This window comes from Balaenoptera borealis, assembly GCF_965194805.1.
Source record: "Balaenoptera borealis genome assembly, chromosome: 14".
In the NCBI taxonomy this organism is placed as follows: Eukaryota; Metazoa; Chordata; class Mammalia; order Artiodactyla; family Balaenopteridae; genus Balaenoptera; species Balaenoptera borealis.
In genome coordinates, this window is record NC_138875.1 from 47,587,855 (window position 1) to 47,611,756 (window position 23,902).

The window sequence follows — 23,902 nt, forward strand, 5'->3', positions numbered from 1 at the left end:
TGGATAGAGAAGATGTGGTATTTAAGGTCTTTTAATAGATTACTTCTGTTTGAAGGATAATACATTGTGATGATGAATATATCCTAAAGTTCAGAAAGCCTCCCCATGTTACATGTAAAAGTTTCATGGAAAATTATTGTTTGGTTTTGGTTTTGGTTTAGAGACCAAAACCAAATAAACCAGGGTCATTTAGATATGACCTTCTCATCTGTTCTGTTACTCAGAACTCTTGATTGGTTACTTGCTAAGTTCTGGAGCAGTAGTATGTTTAACTAGAGGGCTGGAGTCCCTGACCTGGTGGAACTGGTGAGTCAGACAGACAGCTAACAAGTCATGATCCCAAATTGTGGTGAGGATGGAGAAGATTCATGCCAGGTTGAGTCTCCAAGTTGAGCAAAGGAAAGAGAGAGCCACGTGGATGTGGGCGCTGCTCAGAAGCCAGAAAGCGTGCGGTATGGCGGTCACGTAAGACTAGCCTGGGGATAGGTGGGTCGTTAGCTTGGACAGGCCAAAGTGCTCTTTATACCATTTAAAGAAGATTCAACCAGGGGGCCCTGGCGCACTGTCACACTCAAGAGAGAGGACGAAGAAAGAGAAAAGAAAAAGGCACAAAAGTGGGAGAGGAACTGGAGAAAATGATAACCAAGAGCTAGGTTAGAGGTGGGAGGGTGAAGGTTCAGGGCAGAGGGTATAAGGGATTGATGGTGTCAAATGTGACTGCATCTTTCAAGACAAGCTCTCTACAGAGTCGTTGACCTGGGCAATTAAGCAGTCATTGGTGGCCTTATCGAAAGCAGTATCATTATCCCTATTGTCTATTGAATTTCTAGGATCTTAGAAGAGGAATTGTATAAGAAAGTCCCATACATGTACACACTGCTGTATTTAAAAAGGATAACCAACAAGGACCTACTGTATAGCACAGGGAACTCTGCTCAATGTTATGTGGCAACCTGGATGGGAGGGTAGTCTTGTGGAGAATAGAAACATGTATATGTATGGCTGAGTCACTTTGCTGTGCACCTGCAACTATCACAACATTGTAAATCGGCTATACTCGAATACAAAATAAAAAGTTAAAAAAAAAAAAAAAAGAAAGTCTCATAAAACTAGTCCCTTTTTCTTTTCTTTTTTTTTTTTAATTACTTTTTTTGGCTGCGTTGGGTCTTCATTGCTGCGTGCGGGCTTTCTCTAGTTGCGGCCAGCGGGGGCTACTCTTCATTGCGGTGGCTTCTCTTTTTGTGGAGCACGGGCTCTAGGCGCGCGGGCTTCGGTAGTTGCAGCACTCGGGCTCAGTAGTCGTGGCTCGTGGGCTCTAGATTGCAGGCTCAGTAGTTGTGGCGCATGGGCTTAGTTGCTCCGCGGCATGTGGGATCTTCCCGGACCAGGGCTCGAACCCATGTCCCCTGCATTGGCAGGCGGATTCCTAACCACTTCACCACCAAGGAAGTCCCGTCCCTTTTTCTAATGATGGTGGAACTACCATAGGCAGCATTCTTGCCACCCTTAGGGTTATTAGTGAAGTCCCCAAGGTGAGAAGGAGGAGTGAGGGGAGAAGAGAAAGGCTTCCTCAAGCTACTTCCAGGAAATGGGCAGTGTACACGGGCTCATCTCGAATTTTTAAGTGGCAGGATTTATCTTAAGTAGCTAATAAGCAAAATTACTTGGGTTGGTTGCTGATTAAGAAAATGCATGCCGGCTTTTCAGAATGCCAGCGGTTTCTTATTTAGCAATAAAAGAGGTTTAATTATTTGCCTGCTTTTGAACTAATGGGAAGATAAGGGGTGAGAAGGGTAGAGTGGGTCAGGGTCCTGCAGTCCCAGGAAGGCTGAGGTGGCCTCCTGTCCCCAGTGTTCTGTTGTGAAGGCGTTGATGATGGAGTTGCAGTTATGGACAGATGTCCCTCTGTCCCCCCCACCTCTGTTTCTTCCACTCACTCACTTGCCCTTGTGAACTTCCTGCTTCATTCTCCAGGGAGCAGAGATGACCTTCCAACTTGTACACACCTGAATTTTTGCTCAGAGCAGAGATGACCTTCCAGCTTGTACACACCTGCTTTTTTGCTCACTAGCACTTTTTTTCTGTCCCTTTAGGAACTGGGAAATACATATTTTCCCAGCTTCTTCCTCCTACTTAAAGGAAGGGAAGAAAGGGGGGGGCGAGGAGGGAGGGAGCAAAAATTGGCAGAAAACCCTGCAAGAAAATGAGTTTGACAGATTTGTTCAGTTCTGGATTTGTCTTCCTGTTCCTTAAATCTGTCAGAAAAGCTAAGGCCCTGCCCCCACGATGAATAAAATCCCTAAGGCCACTGTCTGAAAAGAGGGGAGATACACATCATTTTCTCTCCAGATTATCAGAGGAAGATCCATGCAGACAGAACCAAGACACAAGTCATTATCTTCGAATTATTGGTGGGAAATCAAATTAATGCTGCAGGCTTAAAAACGGGTGGGCTAATGTGGAGGAGGAAAAAAAAATAATTGAAAAACAGAATGTCTCATGAATAATAAATACGTAAAATCTAGTTGTAATTTAATCCGAATCCTACCACTAATGGATTGCTCGTGATTAGCGGAGTGGCATGCTTTTTTACCATTTCCTGAAATTTCGCCTCTCTACCTATGCTGTCTGATAAATGCTGAAACATTTATCTTAGGATGTTTAATTACTTGTTTACACTTGGTTGTCTCCAGTTAGGCCAGGGAGCTCCGTGAGAGCTGGGACCAGGCATACTGCCTTCTCAGTGATCCACCCGCAGTAGATGTTCCAGAAGGCTCCTGCGTGGATCAGAGAAAGTCAAGCAGTTTTTATTTTGTAGAGATTGATCTAGTGAGGCGTCCAGCTTCAGAAGAGAGTCTGGACTAGTGATGTTCTCTTCCCAGATGCACTGGCTCCGCGCTTTGCCCTCTGCATTTCGGCCCTGGCTGCTCCTTGGGCTTGTGGAGTTCGTCTCATGCTGCAGGATGGAATGACCCCCACTGCAGTCCACCTCTACTCCACTCCGCAAGAACCTTAGCAACTTTTACGCACTCTTCCCAGCCTTAGCTGGAGGGTAATTACACCTACCTCCTTGGCTGGTAATAGGACTCAAAAAAGATAATTACTATGAAAGCACTTTGTAAATCATGAAGGCAGTAGTTGTAGTTAGGGTTGTTAAGAGGGCAGAACAATAGCTGCAGATACTATACTTCCTAAGCAACGTTTACTCTTGGCAAGGTGCCATATACAGAGAAGGTGATAGATGGATAGACAGATAGATTATAATAGAGAGAGAGAGAGTGTAAATTTTCTTGACCTGCAGAGTTCTTGCCTAATTCAAAGCTGTATCCCCCAACCACACCCCAATTTTCCCATCTCTGATCCTGCACAGATCGGGTTAGCTGTCTGGCTAGTCATCGTGTTTCTTGCCTCCTGGGCTTCTCGTGGCTGTGGAGGCACTGGAGGCCTGAAAGTAGACCTTCACTTTTTGCATTATTCTTGGTTGGGAGGCTGCTTGTGTATCACATTTTTTTTATAGACTCTCCAGGGAAGTGGAACCTTCAGGGTTTTTCAAAGTGAGGTGGAGGGCGAGGTAAGTCATTCCCCCAGATGCATCCAGATAAGTGGGATGGTCAGCACTGAACACAGCTCAGGCTCGTTATGGGGGCGATGCCACCATCACATGAAACATGGTCCGTGCCTTCATGTATCTCACATTCTGGTGGGGCATCTTATTGCTTGTGTGTGTGTGCTATACTAACAGGTATCAAATAAGCTTGTGGAAGCCCAGGGACTGGGTACTGCTCATCTTCAGGTGAGATATCAAATGTTGTCTTTTATTCTCAAGATTTCAGACAGGAATGCTCAAGGCAGTCCACCTGGAAGGTGTCCTGGAAAGTAGCGTTGAGATGAGTTGGTTGTCACTGGGTCTCTTGGTTCTGGACACTTGAAACTTGGAATGAAAAAACATGGCGTTACTATTATAGATAGAGGACAAAATGAGGAGGGTAGTTCCTTCGGGAAGAATGAAATTCAGTTTCCATTGCCTGGGAGTAATATTGGAGGTTCAGAAAAAATTGACTCTTTTTACCACTTAAAGAATAATCATGTAGCTATTTTCAGATTGTTACCTCGAAAAATTTTGAAGAAGCACGTCAAATTTTAGATTAACAAGACAAGCAAAGGGGGTAGCATTACAGTGTCAGTGTTATCGAATTTCCAAAATTGAAAATACTTACTGTAATATAAAGATACGTAGAAAATTCTTTGCATAAATTCTGAAATAATGTGCATCTCCCCAAGTATAAAAAACGTGTCAAGATTACTACAGTTTCAAAATGGTTGAGCTGAATGAGCTTTTCATGGTGGTTCTATTTCATATGGTAAACAGAAATGGCTCAGTCATTTACCAAACATACTCTTGGTTAAGGGAGAATCCAGGAATATTCTCCTTGAGTAATATATGACTGTTCTCCAAAAATAGCAAGAGAGAGAGAGAGAGAAAGAGAAAGAATAAAGATGGTTTAGTATATGGTAGGGAATGACTTGTCCTTTTCTTATTTAACCTCAGTTTCTCATGTTATTAAACAGATTTCGGATTGAATAGCTTTTCACTGTTGATAGCATGGTGCCTATCAGGTTGTGTCAAATTAGTCACTAGTTAATGGAACAGCCCAGGATCTAGTTCACCATGATGAGTTGGCTCTACAGCTCTTCTTTAGCTGGAGGGCATTTCTTGTCAGCCTTTTTAAGACCAAGTTTAGTCTTAAAGCTGCTGCTACTGAGTGATAGTGGCTAATGTCATTATCTTCATGTATGAACATTAGGTGTCATAACCTTGCCACAAGGCTTACTGAAGCTATTTTGGTCATGCTGTTGACACTTCTTCTGCTTTTAATACCAAGTGTCTGCATTATCGGCTGTGTGAGTAAATTCGGTTTATTTTTAATTTGTTGATAAGTTTTGTGCTGGTTAAGAACATTTATCTGAGTGTTCCTTCTCAGATTGTTCAAAGTGGTCTTGATAGTGACATTATGAGTGTTTGTGTGTGTGCGATTGTTAATTTCGCTTACTTGGCGCTTCAGAAATGCACACTGACTACTTATCATTTGGACTCTCTGGAACATTCTTTGTGTTTATAAATAACCACCATACTTGCTCATAATGTTGACAGTTCAGAGCAAGCAACTCTGACTTTTTTTTTTTCCTCTTTTGCTCTTAGCTTTCAAAATTTGAAACACTGTGTGAAGTGCTTGGGGACCAGGGATCTTTTCTTTGTTCCTCCAGGTCGGCTCTCTGCCCCAGGAGGCTGGCCTGTATGGGCTACACCCTTGGGCTCCTTTGCCCTCTGTTTCTGGATGGATTTAGCCAATGAAATCCTTGGCAGAGAATCAATTTCTAGATTCCTTAGAAACTTGAAACTCAGAAATAATTTTTATTTCACCATAACTAGACAATCCATCATTTCATAAATGAGAAAATTGAGGCCCATATAAGGTGGTGAGCCTTGCTTTTAACTATTACAACTGGACTGTCAGGGACATTTAGTACTTTTGACCATAATCTTGAACGGAAAGTAAATTATTTTACTTTGCGGAGAGGATGCTTTGTAGAGCTTGATAGGATGAGTATATTTAGTCAAGAAAGTAAAACTAGATAAGAGTTACTATTTTAAAAAGTAGTCAATTGGAAGTAACCCACATGTCCATCGGCTGATGAATGGGTACATAAAATATGGCATAGCCATCTAAAATAATTTTTCAGCCATAAAAAGAAATGAGGTTCTGATACATTCTACAACCTGGATGAATCTTGAGAACATTATACTAAGTGAAAGAAGCCAGTCAGGAAGGGCCATATGTTCCATGTATATCTAAAATAGGTAGATCTATAGAGGCAGAGAGTAGATCAGTGGGTGCCTAGGGTTCGGTAGTAGGGAGTTGAGGTGGGGGGTGGTAAGGGAGGTGATGGCTAAGAGGGGCAGAGTTTCTTTTTGGATTAAAAAAATTTGCGGTAATGGAAGTACAACTCTGAATATACTAAAGGCCATTGAATTGTATACTGTAAATGGGTAAATTGTATAATATGTGAATTATATCTCAATAAAGGTATGAAAAAATTAGTGTCGCTGGAAATAAACAAAGAACAAACAAAACCAAAAACACAAACACAGGAATATATATACTGCATATTCAATATGAGTTTACCAATATTTGCTTTCAGATTCTGTGAATTTTTAAAATAAATTTCTAGTTATTACTGTTACCAGGAAGTATATAAATCCATGCAATCTATTTGTTAGTACATTTATGGAGTTTGTTTTCCCTTCCAGTTTATGAGGTTTTGTTTTTGTAGGTTTGTTTGTTTATGAGAAGAAAGATTCAAGTAGAAAACTAAATTTCTATAACGCTTTTATTTTAGGGCTTTTATTTCAAGTGTTACTTGAAACTTACTTTGGGATTTTACATTTTTGGGCTTTGTCAGTTCTTTCATATTGGAGGAGCATGTATACAAATTCTGCAAGAGTTGAGTCTTCAGAATGCTCAATGTGCTCATATTGTGGATTTCAGATTCTGACAATATACATTTTTTTTTTTGTAACTTACAGGTTAAATTTTTTTTTTCCATCTGATCCAGTGGTAAAACTTATCTTTGCACCATTCAGATTCAACTTGACTATAATAGAAATCATTATTCAAACAGTAGAGTAGTACCAGCCTTTCAGTGGCACCTAAACTGAAAAGAGAATTAGTAAAATGGTTTTAATTACATGCTTGTCTGTTTGATAGGCAGTAAGAAAAGGAGAGTTTAGCCTTCGAAAAGTGAAAGGGGTCTATTTGGAAAAGGGGGTTGTCAATACAATCCCATGCATTGCTATCAAGAATTATTCTGAAAACTGTTGATGCATTAAACATAAGAGCCTTTGTTCGAACTCTCGCTCTAAAGGTGGCAACCTTCAAATCTAAAAATACTCTGATTAGGAATCCAAGTTTTACTTTCAATCATGTAAAAGCAGTGTTTCTCTTCATGAAATACCTGCAATTTTGAAGTTCATCTGTAACTAGTTTTAAAAATAAAATTATTTCATATTTCGTAATTATCTGCTTTGGCTAAGTCTTTTCTTTTTCCTGTGTGCAGTTGAAATAGGCCGTCCAGTTCAATCCAGTTGAGTTCTAGCTTTTCAGATAAACATTTTGAATTAAGAATAATTCTTTTAAAGACGGTGATTAAGTACTCTTCAAACGGTTGTGGCAGAAATTGACATGCAAATCTTGAAACTAGCAGGTTCTCAGATATTTGATGAACAAATAGGGAAAGTGGGGGGATGTAGCCCCAAACCCTATCACCTCCCACCCCCACTTTAACCAGAAAGCCCCAAGATGCCTTCTTCCTCAGATTTACTATGTATCTTAAGGAATAATCATCAGAGCCTAGGGAGAGTGAAATTTAATTTTGCGATCTTTTTCAAACCCCCAGCCTTCAAGTCTGGCGTTGCCTACAAGAAATGAGTGCTGGTGGTTGTCCTGCTTTTCTGAGTCATTAATCACCTCATTACCCAGGGGACTGACTAGGTCTTCCTCTAAGATACCCTTGCTTATGGTCTCCTGCAGAATTTAATATTGTAGAATTGGACAGGATGACGATGATGATGATGACGGCAATGACTACCATGGAGAAGATGTTGATGTAATAGCTCTTATCATGTCAGCACCCTGGGAAAACAAGGAACCAATTCCATAGCAAGTGACCGTGGATTTCCTTGGAGGTTGACAATAACGGGATTATCAGTGTAGCCAGCAAATTCTTAGCACTTGAGCCAGTGTCTGAGAATGTAAAACAGTAATCCTTCTTCCATATTAGGAGATGGAAGCATTTATAGTTGAAAATAGCAGTCCTTTCAGAAGATTTCTCTATTACATTTGCTCTGGGAGGGATTCTTCTTAACATATAATTTGAGTGCCTTTTTGAGTAATATATCTTCTGTAATTAAAGCATCGTTTCGGATACTCCTTAATCAGCCTATTACCTGCATCCTGATATCTGGGTGTTACGTTGCATAGATTATCAGTTGTGATGCCTAATAGAATTGGGGCCCTGGTTTGGATCTTGGCTTATGTCTTATTACCTCTCTGAACAGTGAAGTGTCAACAGGAGATAAACCCCTTGGTGACTGAGTTTCTGACTCTCCTCCCAAGAGCTCCCTTTACAAGAGGGCCTGAGGCATGTTGAAATGAGCTACAAACAGGGGTGGTCACAGTAATTTACAGTTTTTTAGTGGCCACCGAGCATAGCACTTGAGTTGTAGTACAACACCATTTGTGACATTCTTGCGTCTGAGAAATCTGATGATGGTAGGCTGGGAAGGAAGGGACCTGAAAATTCATGGTTCTTGAACAGGACAAGCCGAGAGTGTAGGAAAGAGCAGAGTCAGGCTTATCAGGAAGCTAAGGAAGCTGGAAGTTCAAGGCCCCTCACTTTCAGGCCCTGAGTGATGGGATTTGTTGGGATTTATTCCAGAGTATCCTCCGAGGGGACGAGAAGCCAGGTTGTAATCTGAAAACATTTCTAGTAAATGGTTTGAAGAAAAGAAAAAGAATAAATGAATGTGGAAACCAAGCCAGATGTATACAGAAACCTGAAGCCCTGTTTTAACAAAAGTACAAAATATAAAATAGAGTGAACATTTACTTAAAATGAGAGAAATGAATCACCAAAATTACTGGAGCCTTGAGAGATTCGGGTCTCTTTCTTCAGAGATCTCTTCAGGAAGTTCGGAACTAGGAGAGGTGGCTAATTACATTCATTCCTGTTTTTCTATTTTAGTCTCTATTTCAGTCCTTCTTTCTTTCTTTCTCTTTTTTTCTTCCCCCCTCTCTCACCCCATCCCTCTGTGTCTCTCTCTCTCTCTCTCTCTCCCCCTTCCTTCCTCTCCTCCTGTTCTCTACTTCAGTACACTCTGGTATGTCCCCATAAGCTCTGGCTGGTACTTCATGGAAAAATTTCTGCTTTAGGAAGCCAGTAAAAGAAAAAGGATGGGGAAAACTGTTCTAATTCCCAGGGATCACTTCCACACAAATACTAGATTCAGAATTGAGGCTCCTTTTGAGACAGGAGAAAGAAACTCTCCCTCTCCCCCCCCTCCCTTCCCGCTTTGAGGAATTCATAGTTTTAAGAGATTTCCAGATGTTTCTCATCCAGACACGCCTGGAGAAATAAATGAAGGACAGCATATATTTTAACTTGTTTTGGCTGTTAACACCTCTCAGGCAGGCAATAAATATTGTATTACTTTTTCCTTTGCTTAAGTCGGCCTTAATGATAGAATAAATTGGGGCTGGTTGTATGCAGTATAATGTGCTGCTAGCGATTTTTGAAGATTGGAGAATATAGATGGTTACCAGTAATAATAGGAAGCTCCTTTAGGACAAAAAAAAAAAAATGTAGAAAAGCCTATTAATGCTTTTTGAAGCATAAAAGAGGATACTTTGTCTACAAATCCCAGGGACGTGTAGCTTAAATGATGTGAAGTTTTACATATACACAGTTCCGCTGTCAGATCTGTCCCAGCCGGGGGAATTTGTCTCCATAGACACCCTGCTGCAGATCATTACTGGGTTCAAGCTTCCCTTTACGGCTTCCTGAAGCTATAGGCCTCCTGCTGACATTTAGTTTTGCATGCAGATGAGAAAGGAACCCTTGTGCAAAGTTTTTATTAGGGTGTGTTAATGATGCTTTCCTGCTCCATACGGTGGGTGAGAGGGATCTGCTGTCGTGCTGGGGGTGTGCCCCCATAAATAACTTGCCAGGGCTCCCCATTTCTCTTTCCTCCAGATGAGAAAGACTGCTTCTTCTCCCATTCCCCCAGACAGTGGGGTGTTCTTCTGCCTTTGGTCCGTGTACTCTTCCTCTGTTGCTGGTTCTTGACTCCCTGCCCACTTTTCTTTTCTTTTTTTCTTTGACACCAGATAGTGACTGTGTTATAGTCATAATGAGATGTTCAGTAAAATGGTTGAGATTCGAAATGCAAGAAAACGATATCAACGTTGCTGTCGCCCTATAATAATTCGGGGGTGTGATTTTTGTCCAAGTCCTTTTTCATGAAATAAATAGAATTTTACAAAGCTATCTGCTTTTATTTTTTTAGAAAATCACCCTTAAAATGAGTGGCTTAAGAGGGAGTAGCTGCTTTTTAAAGCCCTGCTTGTTTTTCTATGATATTATAATATAGTCTGAACAATTTGGGAGCCTGTTAGGCTTTTGTAAAACATGCATTTCACAATTTGTGATGTTTCATTCCATTTTCTTCCTTAATGTTGTACCATTAAAATGTGGAAAGTTTTCATATGCACAGCCGCCTGATTTCATGTTAATGTGGTACCTATTTGCATTTCTCAACTGCAGAGTGTGGATTACCTGATTGGCAGTATCACGAGCTGTTTTTAAAAAAGCCTAGGAAATATAAAATTTTTCATCTATAGTATGCTGTAAAAATAATGAAGACACCCAAAACTGAGACTCTATTATTGACTCAAGTTGAGTATATCAGATTATAAATTGCCGTCAGTTAGTTGAATGTTATATAGTTTTTGTTGGAAACATCGCTAGATCCTTTCATTTAGTGGAGAGGTGCATGAAAAGTTGCCAGGAGTCTATCCTATTCCATTATATTCCCTTCCTTTTGAAACAATGTTAGCCACTTTTTAAAGTTAAAAAAGAAATAGGTGGCTAGAAAAAAAGATTAAATATCTCACAAGTTTATTGCAAAAAATAAGGCTGTTTATTGCAGCTGTTTGTAAAATTTAAAGACAGGAACAAACCAAATGACTCTGAGTTGGGTACTGTTTGAATAGATTATAGTACATCCATCTGAGCAACTACTATGCGGCTATAAAAGGAATGCGGGCTATCTATAAACTTCTGTGGAGAGATCTCTTAGATAAAGTGTTAAGTGAAAACAGCACTGCCCCGGAAAGTGTACTTAAATAAACAGTGCTACTGCTTATTTAAGGGGGGTGTTTTGTGGATTTGACTCTGGAAATGTGTCCATATTTTACATAAGTATAAAACAAAATCAATAAAATGAAGACAACCATTAAAGATGAAATAAATAAACCTCACTGTATATCTAGTTTCTGGTCTAACCAGTCAGAGACAAATCATTTCAAATGATACTAAGACACAGAAGTTTGACTGTATATCTTCAGTGGATTATACTCTAAGATCTAAAAAATGAGGCAAAGAAATTTTAAACGTTCTCACAATCATATTTGGTAGCAGTGTTAGTTTTGGAAACTGTTGTGTGTGTAATTGTGGGGTAAAGCAAGTAAGTGACCATGTTTTTGATTGGGAGAAGGAAGGTGTAAGATCAGTGTGATTGAGTAAAAATCCTGATACCCTGAATCGAGTCAGAGGTATCAAAATGAAGTCATCTTTAAAATGTTTATTTCTTAAATGTGTCCTTTAAAGTACCTGAAAACAATGATCATCCTTCTAGTAGCCGTGAGTTCCCCTGGGGTCCACATTGAGATTCACCAGAAGGAACCTCTTTGAAGAAATGGCTGATTCTAGGTGAATGGCAAGAAGTGTGTCGACTGAAAAAAATGCACATCCTTAGTTGAGAATTATGTGTTATTCAGTGGACATACTGAGGACTTAAGCCCGGGAGTCAGCCTTTCAGATAGCTCTGAGGGACTTTTCCGAAGAGGTAAGGGAGAAGCCAGGATATAGGATGTTTCGCCACAAAAACCAGTAGTTGGAACATCAAAAGATTACTGTTAATTAAAGAAAACCAGACATCTCAAGTTAATGAATTTAGTGCTTTTCTATGTATGGGAAAATGCAAGAATCTAGGCTCAATGAAATCATTTCTTTGATTTGCACCTTGATTATCTAAGGCCAGTATCCTGTTTTTCTCCATCCTGAATTCCCTCAGGTTGCACAGCTGAGGCTGCAGGGGCTGATGGCTTGATGGCCACAACATCCTGTGTTTACTGATATGGCAGGTGACATTCTTTGTCCACAAGTATATGGGATGACCTGGAATATCTTGTTGCCCTACCACACAGCAACACAACTATCAACGATTACTAGTCTTATCAAAAAGTTTCCCCAAGTTGGGTCAGCTTTGGCATGAACAAGTTTAATGACTGCAGTGGAAAAGAAAAACTAACCCATTTTGGTCAGTGATTTGAAAATTGTTAAATAACGGGAAATAATAAAGTATTTATCTTGTTTTTTTCTATAATGCTTGATTTCATGGTAGCCTTATATATGAATAGATGGTGAGAGTAAGTTCCTTTTTATAGAAGTATTGCAGCTAATACATGAAGAAGGAATTACAGAAATCGATCATCACCATTTTGCATCTCTTATTGAAATAGTGTTTCTAGGCAGTGATCACCAGTGACTAAAAAAAAGAAAATCTGTTGTTTCCTTCTTATAAGAATACACAACATCATCTGTGAGCTAGCCTCTCCTGACAAAAAAAATAATTAATAAGCCTGGATTTGATCGAGCTTCTAGATCTGTCAGCTTGTAAGAAACACAGAGGGCAGAGGATCATGTTACATGACATTATAGAATTACAGTCAGCAAGATCTAGATTGTGGGGAAATGCTGTAGCCCAAATGATCTGGTTTCTTCAGCAACAGCAAAAAACTTAAAAGGAAAAAGGGGATGGAGAACTTATAAATTAAAGGAGCCAGTCTCACTGGAATCTGATTCAAACAAATGTGTATGTGTGTGTGCAGGTTTATAATAGACATACAAATACACATAAAATCTGTATGTGAAACAAGCACATCTATGTGCAAATGTGTATGTATATATGCATACGTATGTATATACATGACCGTCAGGGGAATTCGATTCCTGACTGAATATTTGGTAATTGTAATGAATTATAGTTCACTTTGAGATATGATACATATTAATATCTTTACAAAATGTTTAATACTTATTAAAAAATTAAAGTAATACTGACTTGCCTGATTATGAATGAAGTCGGTGACTTAAGTTTTAGAGTTTTCGGCATTACATAGTATATTCGTTTGCTTGGGTTGTCATAACAAAATACCACAGGCTGGGGGGCTTAAACAACAGAAACTTTCTCACAGTTCTGGAGGCTAAAAAGTCCAAGATCAAGTTGTTGGGAGGTTAAGTTTCTGCTGAGGCCTCTCTCCTTGGCTTACAGGTGGCCACCTTCCTGCCGTGTCCTCACGTGATCTTTCCTCAGTGTATATGCCTATCTGTCTACAAATTTCCTCTACTTATAAGGACTCCAGTCATACTGGATTAGGACCCGCCCATGTGACTTCATTTTACCTTCATTACTTCTTTGAAGTCCTTATATTCTTATAAGGACTCCAGTCATACTGGATTAGGACCCGCCCAAGTGACTTCATTTTACCTTCATTACTTCTTTGAAGCCCTTATATTCTAAGGTACTGAGCGTTAGAGCTTCAACTTATGAATTTTGGGGGTGGGGACAAAATTCAGCCCATAACACACAGAATATAATGTTTTAGTGATCTGAGGAGAGAGATTGATTTCTTTTCGTGTTCAAAAAACAATTTAGCTAGTTTCAATGATCTAGCCTATATATATATTCTTTTTCATTGTCTTTTCCATTATGGTTTATTACAGGATATTGACTATAGTTCCCTGTGCTATACAGTAGGACCTTGTTGTTTATCTATGTTATATATATTAGAAGTTTGTATCTGCTAATCCCAAACTCCTAATTTATCCCTCCCCCACCCCTTTTCCCCTTTGGTGACCATAAATTTGTTTTCTATGTCTATGAGTCTATTTCTGTTTTGTAAATAAATTCATTTGTATCATATTTTAGATTCCACATATAAGTGATATCATATGATGTTTGTCTTTCTCTGTCTGGCTTACTTCACTTAGTATGATACTCTCTAGGTCCATCCATGTTGCTGCAAATGGCATTATTCCATTCTTTTTTATGACTGAGTAGTATTCCATTGTGTATATGTACCACATCTTCTTTATCCAGTTATCTGTCGATGGACACTTCAGTGGCTTCCATGTCTTGGCTGTTGTAAATAATAACTGCTGTGAACATTGGGGTGCATGTATCTTTTCGAATTAGAGTTTTCTCCAGATATATGCCCAGGAGTGGGATTGCTGGGTCATATGGCAACTCTATTTTTCAGTGTTTTAAGGAACCTCCATACTGTTCTCCATAGTGGCTGCACCAATTTACATTCCCACCAACAGTGTAGGAGGGTTCCTTTTTCTCCACACTGTCTTCAGCATTTATTATTTCAATGACCTGTTTCTTGGTGTCCAACAAGCAGAAGCCCTTGGAGAACACCTGGCCACCTGGTCATGGCAGATATTTTCACTTTCTGTCCTTTGTCAGTTTCTGCTTTGTTCCCATGCTGGTTTCCTTTTCTTTTCTTTTGGTGCATTTGCAACACTGAAGTTAGAGCGCTATCTAATCACTTGAAAGCACCTCTCTACAGTTTTTGGAATTTCCCTCCCTTTCCAAACAAATATGAGTAAGACCCTATAGAGAAGCAAACCCTTAAATATGACGTTAGCTTTTTATTTAAATGAACTTAAGAAAGGATGTTCTTCAGAGTTCACTTCCGTAGGCTTTTTAACGACAATGGACTCTGAGAAGTTTAAATACAATTTTTCATGCGCTGTTGTTACAGCCTAAATATAAACTAACATTCAAGTAATGATTTCTCTCCCTTTGTCTGTTTAATTACGAGTTTGATATACATATTGATACCATGTCTTCTCTTAGTCATACATTCCTCACACAAATTACTTTCCATGTGTTATAAATTGAAAATGGAAATTATGACTTGTCTAATTACTTTTTCATTTCTTTATTGTTCCTTTTGGAAAAGTATTGTAGTGCTGGGAAATACAAGTAATTTTCCTTGTGAAATAGATTATGATGGGAAAACAAACTTGCTTGAAACTTTGTAGACTGGTTATTCCATGATGCCAAACAGTTATCATTGATTGTATTAGGGCTGTCATGGCATTGTGATTCTGTAAGAAAGTGTTCACATTTTTTGAGGCACATACCAATGGGATCAAGGATTTGCTTTAAAATACTTAAGCAGTGACAACAAAAGAGACAGAAGAGACACATATGGCAAATTTCTGATAATTGTCCACTCTGGATGATTGGTATGAGTTCATTGTGCATTCTCTCTTTTTGTGTATTTTACAGTTATTCCCAATTAAAATTAATGTCATGACATAATTATCATTATTACATAGTGAGTCCATAGAAAAATATATACCAGTAAGTATTTACCACATTGATTCATACAGTTTGTTTTCCTAGGGACACAGGCATTCCTAGCAGGCCTGATACAGACTGTGTGCTAGGAAACGTAGTCATAAAGAATCTTGTACCAGGGGAAGAGCAATTCTACAGTTAGTAGGAAGCATTTTTGAGTATGGTTCATTTGCAGCAAAGGATTAAATTATTTTGTTTTTATTAAAAATCTTGAGCACTAAAATCTTAATTTTTAAAAGTCAAGCATTCCTGATAGGTATTAGAATGATTCTGACATAGAATCTGTCATCTTACATGCAATTACCTCCGTTTACTTTATAGACTTCATTTCTTAGGATGAGCAGACATTTTTAGTTGCAAGCCTGATATTACTGACTGTAGAGATAATGTCATCCTATCAATTATGCAAGTGTTATTTTTAGTGCATTTGGTGTCTTTGCAAGGTCATTTTTACTCCTAACATAATATCTAGTTTTCCTACATCTTAAAGTTTTGAAAGATCTTTACCCAGTGTCATGTTAGCTATCCTTTAGTTTCCACTCCTGTGAAATAGCCTGACTACCCTGAAATATTAGGAAATATATCTGATAAAACAGGAATTTTATGAGCAACAGGAATTTAATGATAATTTAGTATAATGCTTAGAAGGACTGAGTCTCTGCATCAGAATCTTTTAAAAGCTACCATTCATAGGATAATATTCATAGTTATCTGTTTTTTAATAATATGCATAAGATTTAGAAATGGGGAAGGAAAATTGTTTGAAAGAATTGTTTTCTTTTCAGTTCTTAGTATATATGTATAAGTAGCCCTTATCAAGACTGAGCTAACTTAATGATCATAGATGAAAAGAAGTAAACTTAAGTATCCTCTTGAGCTAAAACTTATGGCTATCTTAGGAATTTTCTAGGTTGTACTTCTCCTTTACAAGAAGAGAGCTTTCAGGCATCTCCAGAGGCCTCTCCTTGTCAAGTGGACCATCTGGGGGTGGGAATGGGAGAGCTATTTCAGTGCCAGATGAGTCCCTACAGAGCAACAAAAATGAAAAAGACATTATATCTCCTCTGTGGAGTCAGCTTGTTCCTCCTTTAAACATTCCTAAATAGAAAAAAACTTTACTGAAATATGGTAAGTATTAAGGATGCACCTACTTGAAATCGAGAGCTGCAGCCTATTAGCTCTGTGGTCTAAGTTACTTAACCTCTGTGAGTTTTGATTCCCTTATCAGAAGGGGGATAAAGTTACATTACGGGAATTGTTTGAAGAGTCAAATGAATAGAAAGTGACTGCTTTAGTGCCTGAGACGCTGAGTCTGAAACATCGTATTTAGGAAATGGCAGCAGCTACTTACATGAACGTGGAGGGTTGGAGGGGGTTAAAACTAAGAAGGTCCAATTTGATTGAGGCTTTTAACTATATTCTATCAGCAATAACGAAATCTCTATATTTTTATTTCACCCTATACCATTATTTAACATACAGACACTATTTATGATGATATGTTAATCATATCATTATTAGTACTGTTATCTTAGTGAGCTCTTGCCAAAATAATGCTGCATAACAGACCACTGCAAAACTCAGTGGCAGGCACAGCAGTCATTATTCCTGCTCATGCATTTGTGGACTGGGTAAGGCTCAGCTGCTCCAGGCTGGGCTTGGATACAAGCTGCAGACTGAGTTTCTGTCTGCTCCACATTCCCTTCATCCCCCTGAACTCAGTGGGTAGCCAGATCTTGTTCCTTTGCACGGTGATGGCATCCACCAAGAAGGCAGGCCCCGCAGTGGAAGCGCGTTTCAAGCATTGGCTGGTGTCACGTCTACTAACATCCCCATGGCCAAAGCAAGACACAGATTCAAGCCCAACCTCAGTGGAATGGGAAAGTAATATTCTGCCCGTAGCGGGGGAAGAAGCGAGTGAATATTTCCTGTCTAGTAATTCAAACGATTAAAATGATTATCATCATCTGTCATTATTATTAATTGCATCTGGTTAAATTATATTGGAAGTTTCTAAAAGCAGTGAACAGGTCTGCAGGATACGGCTGAAAAGGTTTTTTGTTGTTGGTTGTTTACTTTTTGACACTGAATGTGCATGTGGCCTTGTCATGGACGTTATTCAGTGATGAGTTAATCTAGTCCCTCAGCACCCTTCTGGTCAGTACACTATGCCCAACGAACAAATGCATATAAAAATTGTAAAGCACATTGGTGCTTCTGTGGTATCATTAATGATTGCATCTAGCTGGGGATGTTTTCTGTTTTATCAATCTGCATTATTCCATCTAACTTGCACTTCAGTCCTACCGCAGTGTGTATTTGTACTGTTCATTTCATCTCTGTGTGAAGAGTTTCATCTCTGACTGAAGGCAGAGTTTCAGGAGCTTGTTTAGCATTGTAACAGGTGAATTGGAAATAGCTGTAAAGCAACTAGTGACTGTTGTTTTGGCACAAGTACCACGTGCCCACGGCACGTTTTTGTGTAGACATCACAGAGGGGACTTTTAAAATGCATGCTGCTTCTTTCAGACTTTTCCTTGTACCTCCACATGACCCCAACCAAATCAGTCATAAGCCCTCCGGTTGAAAACTTTTCCCATATATGATGTGACACCAGCAGAATCTTTTTAAAAAGAACTGTGTTTCCCTCTAAATGTACAATAACTAGGAGCATCAGATGGGTTCAGGGAAAAAAATAGTGCCTAAAGGGGCGTCCGAGGCTGCTGGGGATTTCATGCTGGAGTGAGCAAGTGGGCTGGCAAGGTTTGTCTTTCTGCTTGCATGCAGATAGTATTGTCTGTCTTCTCTTTTTCCCCACACAGAAGTGGGAGGAGAGGGCTGTTTCACCTGCCATTGATGAAAGTCAAACTCCCAATGTCCGACGGCAGGCTGTTATTTCACGCTCTGCTGTTTTTGTTTCAACAGAAATTGAGTTTGTTGTTTTTGCTGGCAGTGTTTGCCTCTTCTGGAGTAGAGAGACTGCTGCATTTAGTTAGGGGTTCAGTGTTCTTTCCTTCCATTCAAATTCGTGTCCCTGAGTATCATGCTTCGAATATATTAAATAGAAACACCTCCACGTAGGCTGGGAAATAGCGTCATGAATAACACTGTAGTTTTGAAGAAATGCAAAAAAAACTTTAATGTCAGTCTCTTGTTTCCCACTTTGTATGCTTTGGGGACACTGGACCCACATTACGTATCAAATTCAGTTACTCTTTATAACAACTGGAATTATTTATCACCACATGATGCGTATTTTGGCAGGGTTGTTTCTGTGTATACGTTTAACATGATAAAATCTTTGACCATCATGTCAAGTGAGAAGCAGAGAGGTGGAGCAAAAGTGTAACAGGAAATTTTATTTCAGCTCCCCTCCCCTTTTATTTTTTGGCATTCGACACTAAACAAAGGTAAGAAAAAAAAAATACCACATTTCAAACTCACCAAAGCATTATTCTGCGTATGGAAATGAACTGTTTAGTCAATCTGAAATCTTTTGTGGGACTTCCCTCGTGGCGCAGGGGTTAAGAATCTGCCTGCCAGTGCAGGGGACACGGGTTCAATCCCTGGTGCAGGAAGATCCCACATGCCGCAGAGCAACTAAGCCCATGTGCCACAACTACTGAGCCCGTGTGCCACAACTACTGAAGCCCGTGTGCCACAACTACTGAAGCCCGTGCACCTAGAGCCCGTGCTCTGCAACAAGAGAAGCCACCACAATGAGAAGCCCGTGCACCACAATGAAGAGTAGCCCCCATTTGCTGCAACTAGAGAAAGCCCACATGCAACAACGAAGACCCAATGCAGCCAAAAATAATTAAAAATAAATAGATAAATAAATAAATAAATAAAATCTTTTGTAATGAGAACTTAAATAATCAGATGAAAACTCGATTTTATCTTAACTGATAATTATGGAACTGAAGTCTAGCCTGGCTTTAGAAGGCAAGTTTTAATTTTTTATTTTTTTATTTTACAAGGATAATCATAAGTATTACAGTTTATTGGCTGAGTGTTTGGGAGGCCAATCTTACCCTCTGGTCTTAAAACATCTTGGGATGTAAAAGGAAGAGTATTTTGACATGTTTTCTTGCTCAGCAATGAATATAGAGGGTCAAGGCTTTCTATGACAGATATTTAACCTTTATCAGTATCTCATTTCTTCTTGGCTTCTAGCAAGCTTCTAGGTATTTAAATCTCTTAGTGCTTTTTTACTCAGCTGCCTTTCCTACAGCTGAGAATCCACTTCTTCTGGAAGTGATGGTAATTCGTTTGTGAACTACCTGGAGCATGGCAGATCACAAGCCATAGAAGATCTGAAGGGTAAAGGAATCCCTCTAGGAATCCCATCAAATACAATCATTTGGTTTCTCACACATCCCAGTAATGCCTGCTTCTTGAAATTCATCGTCTTCCTTTCCCAACCCTCCACTAGATTTCACAAAGGTAATATCGTGTACCTGCCTTTAAGGCAGCTTTAAAAGGAGAAATTTACTTCTACTTAATCAGTCATGGCTCCTGTCACTTTCATCCATTATTCCTCTTAAATGCAAAATTATGATGTTTTGCTTCCAGGGAAGTTCATTGGAAAAGTCTAAACAATTTTTTTTCAGCTGTTTATTAAACTTAGACTGGGTAGTGCTCTTAAAGTCTATTAAAATGTCTATTCATTTCCTTTAGATTTTTTGATTGAGTAGGTTGAAACTGATGGATAAACTATATCAATTTTATTCTGGTCTGTGACAATATGTAGAAGATCTGTTATCTAGGATGCATTCTGTAAATTTGCAGAGTGTTTTTCTCAGCACCGAGTCTTATATAACAACATAATTTGATTCAGGAATGTAAGATTTTCTTCTAAATTGTTAGTTCTCTTTACTTCCCTTCCCTGAATTACCTTATGTCAAAAAATACTGATTTTTTGTTTGTTTGTTTCTGACCACATCTTTGCATATTTTCTTAATGTTTTATTATAGCATATTTATCAACATTTTTAAAAGACGTAATTCTCTATTTTAATCAGCTATCAAACAGTTTCCCCCAGTGCATTTTTATCTTCTTGTTTTCTTTTAAAACTTTCAGTACCCATTAAGGAAGTTATGCAACTTTACACTAAAGTTGCCCAAATTTCCTAATAATATAGGAGATGGTCTCAGATTACTAGACACTAGTAAGCTGTTTTTCGGTGTTGCTCAGTAATGCACCACATTGAAATTATTTAGACCAGAAGACATTTACAAGTCTCTCAAATTGTCATTTAAGGGGCAATAGCCATCTTACAAAAATGCACGCTTGACTCAGCCCCTTCTGGAATAACATGTCAGCTTCATCACACACGTGGTTACCTTAAATAGGGTATTCTGAATAGCTATGATGGAATGTCTTCTTAATTAGTAGAAATCATAATTATGAACAGTTATGATATTCTGTATTATCGTGGGTCCTGTGACATGCTGAATGTCTTCAGACTCCAAAACATACTCTGAACTTTGCTTTTCATTCTTGAAATTCAAATTTTAAATTCCCTTAGCTGTCTCTTTCTGTTTGTTACCTTCATTCAGGGAGCATATATTAAGGGCCTGTTATGGGCCAGACCTGAGCTGATCATCAGTGACCCTAAAGGAAAAAGGCACAGCTCTGCCCTTTCAGCTTGGAAAAATAGGTGCACAAACACATTAAATACAAGTGTGAGTGCTATGATGGAGGTATTTAAGGTTACATTTGCAACTGGTTACAGTTGGAGCACAAGTGTGTGGGAGGGCTAGATCTGCCGAGGCTTCATAAAGGAAATGACCCTCGAAAGATGCATAGCCACTTGCCAGGGTGCTGAAGGAAGGACGTTCCACTCAGATGGACCAGCAGGAACAGGCTGCTGTGGTCCAGAAACTGTAAGCAAGTAGATGTGATTGGAGCAGAGTTCACTAACAAGGCGTGATGAGAGAATGAGAGAATTAACTCTAGGCCATGACCGCACTGTCAAGGACATGTGTAACAGTCCAAAGAGTACATCTTTATTCTCTAATCAATGGAGAGCTATTAATAGATTTAAACTTGATCTGCTTTGAGTTTTAGAAAGACATCTTCATTAGCTGTTGGGAGGGTAAATTTGGTGAGCGCTGCAAAGGCCAAGCATATCAGATAGGAAGCTATTGTTGGAAGCCTGGTGAGAGGCATAGAAGATCTTTGTGCCCGGAGAAGGGGAGAGGACGGATTTGAGAGATGTTAAGGGGGTAAATGTTACAGGGTGGGGTTCGAGTGGGATGAGGAAGGAGTTTTGAGATGATCAGACTTGTGGCTAGGTGACTGATGGATGATGGTATCCTTCATTCTTCAAAGTAAGGGATGTACGAGAACCCAGATTGAAAGGAATGCAGATGTTAATTTTTCTTTTGGATAGATTGAATTTGAAATTTGAGGTCTGTCTACAAGGAAAGGTCATAGAGACCCTTAAATCTGTGGCTCTGAATCTCAAGAAAGGGCTTGGGGTTAAAGATATAGATTTAAGTCATAATGAAATAAAATGGCTGTCATTTATGGAAAACATTCTATATGCTAGACCCTGTGCTAGTTGTTTATATTTATATATATATATATTTTTTTTTTCTTTTTCATCTTTAGTATAACTCTAGGAGCAAGATATGATTATCCTCACTTTATTAAAGGGTAACTATGTTTTAGAGAGGTGAGAAAACTTGTGCGAACTTCCACATCTAATAATTAGCAGGTCCAGCATTGAAGCCAAACATATATCATTAAAATTATGTTCACTGCCCAAGTGCCACAACTACTGAAGCCCACGTGCTGCAACTACTGAAGCCCGTGCACCTAGAGCCCGTGCTCTGCAACAAGAGAAGCCACCCAATGAGCAGCCCGCGCACCGCAACAAAGAGTAGCCCCTGCTCGCAACAACTAGAGAAAAACCCGCGCGCAGCAACGAAGACCCAAGGCAGCCAAAAATAAAAATAAATAAATAAATTTATTTTTTAAAAAATTATGTTCACTGTCTTTTCCATTATTTTGTTTTAGGAAGAATGGGAAGCAAGGGATGGAAGTGGTGACAGGCTATGTGTGCACTTGGACCTGGATTTGAAAGCTTATTGGAGAGCCATACAGAGAATATCAGAACGTTGGCAGATTTGATTTTATCTTATTGGCAGTAGGGAACAGTGAGAGTCTTTAGCAGGGTAATTGGAAAAAAGGAAGTGAATTCAAATAAGGATACAAAATGAACCAGTGAAAAGGGATATATTGGGTTGGCCAAAAAGTTCGTCTGGGTTTTTTCTGCAAGATGTTATGGGAAAACCCGAACGAACTTTGTGTCCAACCTGATAATATTAATGTTCTTTTGGTTACAAGTAACAGAAACCAACTTAAGCAAAAAGGATTGTTTATTGGAAGAATCCCAAGAAAGCCTCCCAGAAACAAAGTAAGAGGTTAACAGCCAAGAAGTGGAGCAGTTTGTGGAATTTCCCCTCCAGGGTTCAGCCGAAAATTAACATGCTATCTGCAGGGCCCTGGGTTTCTGTATCTCTGTTCAAAATTTCAAGAAGCTGAAAAAAAGATGCACAGTCTAGCTGGGGGTAGTTCCTCAGTGCTGGTCCTGTCACTTGAAATCATTCACTTGGAAACCTGGCCTCTCCAGCTCCTTCCCGTCTCTTGTCCAACTTTTGATCTTAGGGAAATCACTTCTTCTATCTTTACTTTATTTGTTAACTTGAAATGAAAATGACATTTTTCGAAGGTGCGGGCCATAAGAAGAGTGCTAGTGGGATATTTATTTCATAAGGGAAAGTCATAAAGTTAGAAGTGAAATGAAGTGTAATGAAAACTCACTGCCACTAAAGAACTTAATTAAGTGCCCTTAAAAATCACAAATCTCCAGCAACTTCTCCAAATCAAACCTGTTTTTCAGATATCCACATTTTATCTCCATTGTAGGAAGGAGGTCCCTCCTTTCACTCCTGTGCCAGGTCATGATTCCTGCTAGAAGTCACTGGTTCTAGTTACTCTGTGTTTTCTTCTTCTTCTTTAGTGGAAAATGATGAAATTCCTTCATTTTGTAGACTTCAAGCAGAAAGAAGGCTAAAAGTGTATTTTTAAAACCTTATTTTCCTTTAATAACTTATCCGTGTAAACATGGCCTTCATTCATTTAAAAACTTGTGTGGTGGGAGCGGGGGATGTTTTGTTCACTGCTGTATTCCTAAGGCTCATAACAGTGCCTTGCACATAGTAGGTGTTCAATAAGTAATTGTTACTCAGCGGTAAAAAAGGATGAAATAATGCCATTTGCAGCAACATGGATGGACCTAGCGATTATCATACTAGGTAAAGTAAGCCGGACAGAGAAAGACACATATCATATGATACCACTTATATGTGGAATCTAAAAAAAAATGATCCAAATGAACTTATATACAAAACAGAAGTAGACCCACAGACACAGAAAACAAACTTAGGGTTACCAAAGGGGAGAGGGATAAACTAGGAGTTTGGGATTAACATATACACACTACTCTATATAATATAGATAACCAACAAGGACCTACTGTATAGCACAGGGAACTCTACTCAATATTTTGTAATAACCCATAAGGGATAAGAATCTGAAAAGGCATATATATATATATAC

At 39.1% G+C, this 23,902-nt stretch overlaps 1 protein-coding gene and 2 long non-coding RNA genes across 3 annotated transcripts in view; 1 reads left to right on the forward strand and 2 right to left on the reverse strand.

The window, feature by feature from the left end:
- The window catches only part of LOC309610902, a 913,322-nt gene that overhangs the window by 570,467 nt on the left and 318,953 nt on the right, over positions 1 to 23,902 (reverse strand). The window lies entirely within an intron of this gene.
- The window catches only part of CDH2 (cadherin 2), a 213,813-nt gene that overhangs the window by 102,187 nt on the left and 87,724 nt on the right, over positions 1 to 23,902 (forward strand). The gene's annotated exons all lie outside the window — the stretch shown is intronic.
- Positions 121 to 23,902, reverse strand: part of LOC309610900 — a 29,738-nt gene continuing 5,956 nt past the window's right edge. Inside the window, exon 2 of the long non-coding RNA XR_014234218.1 lies at positions 121 to 23,876. This is a non-coding gene — a long non-coding RNA (uncharacterized lncRNA). The remainder of the gene's footprint in view (positions 23,877 to 23,902) is intronic.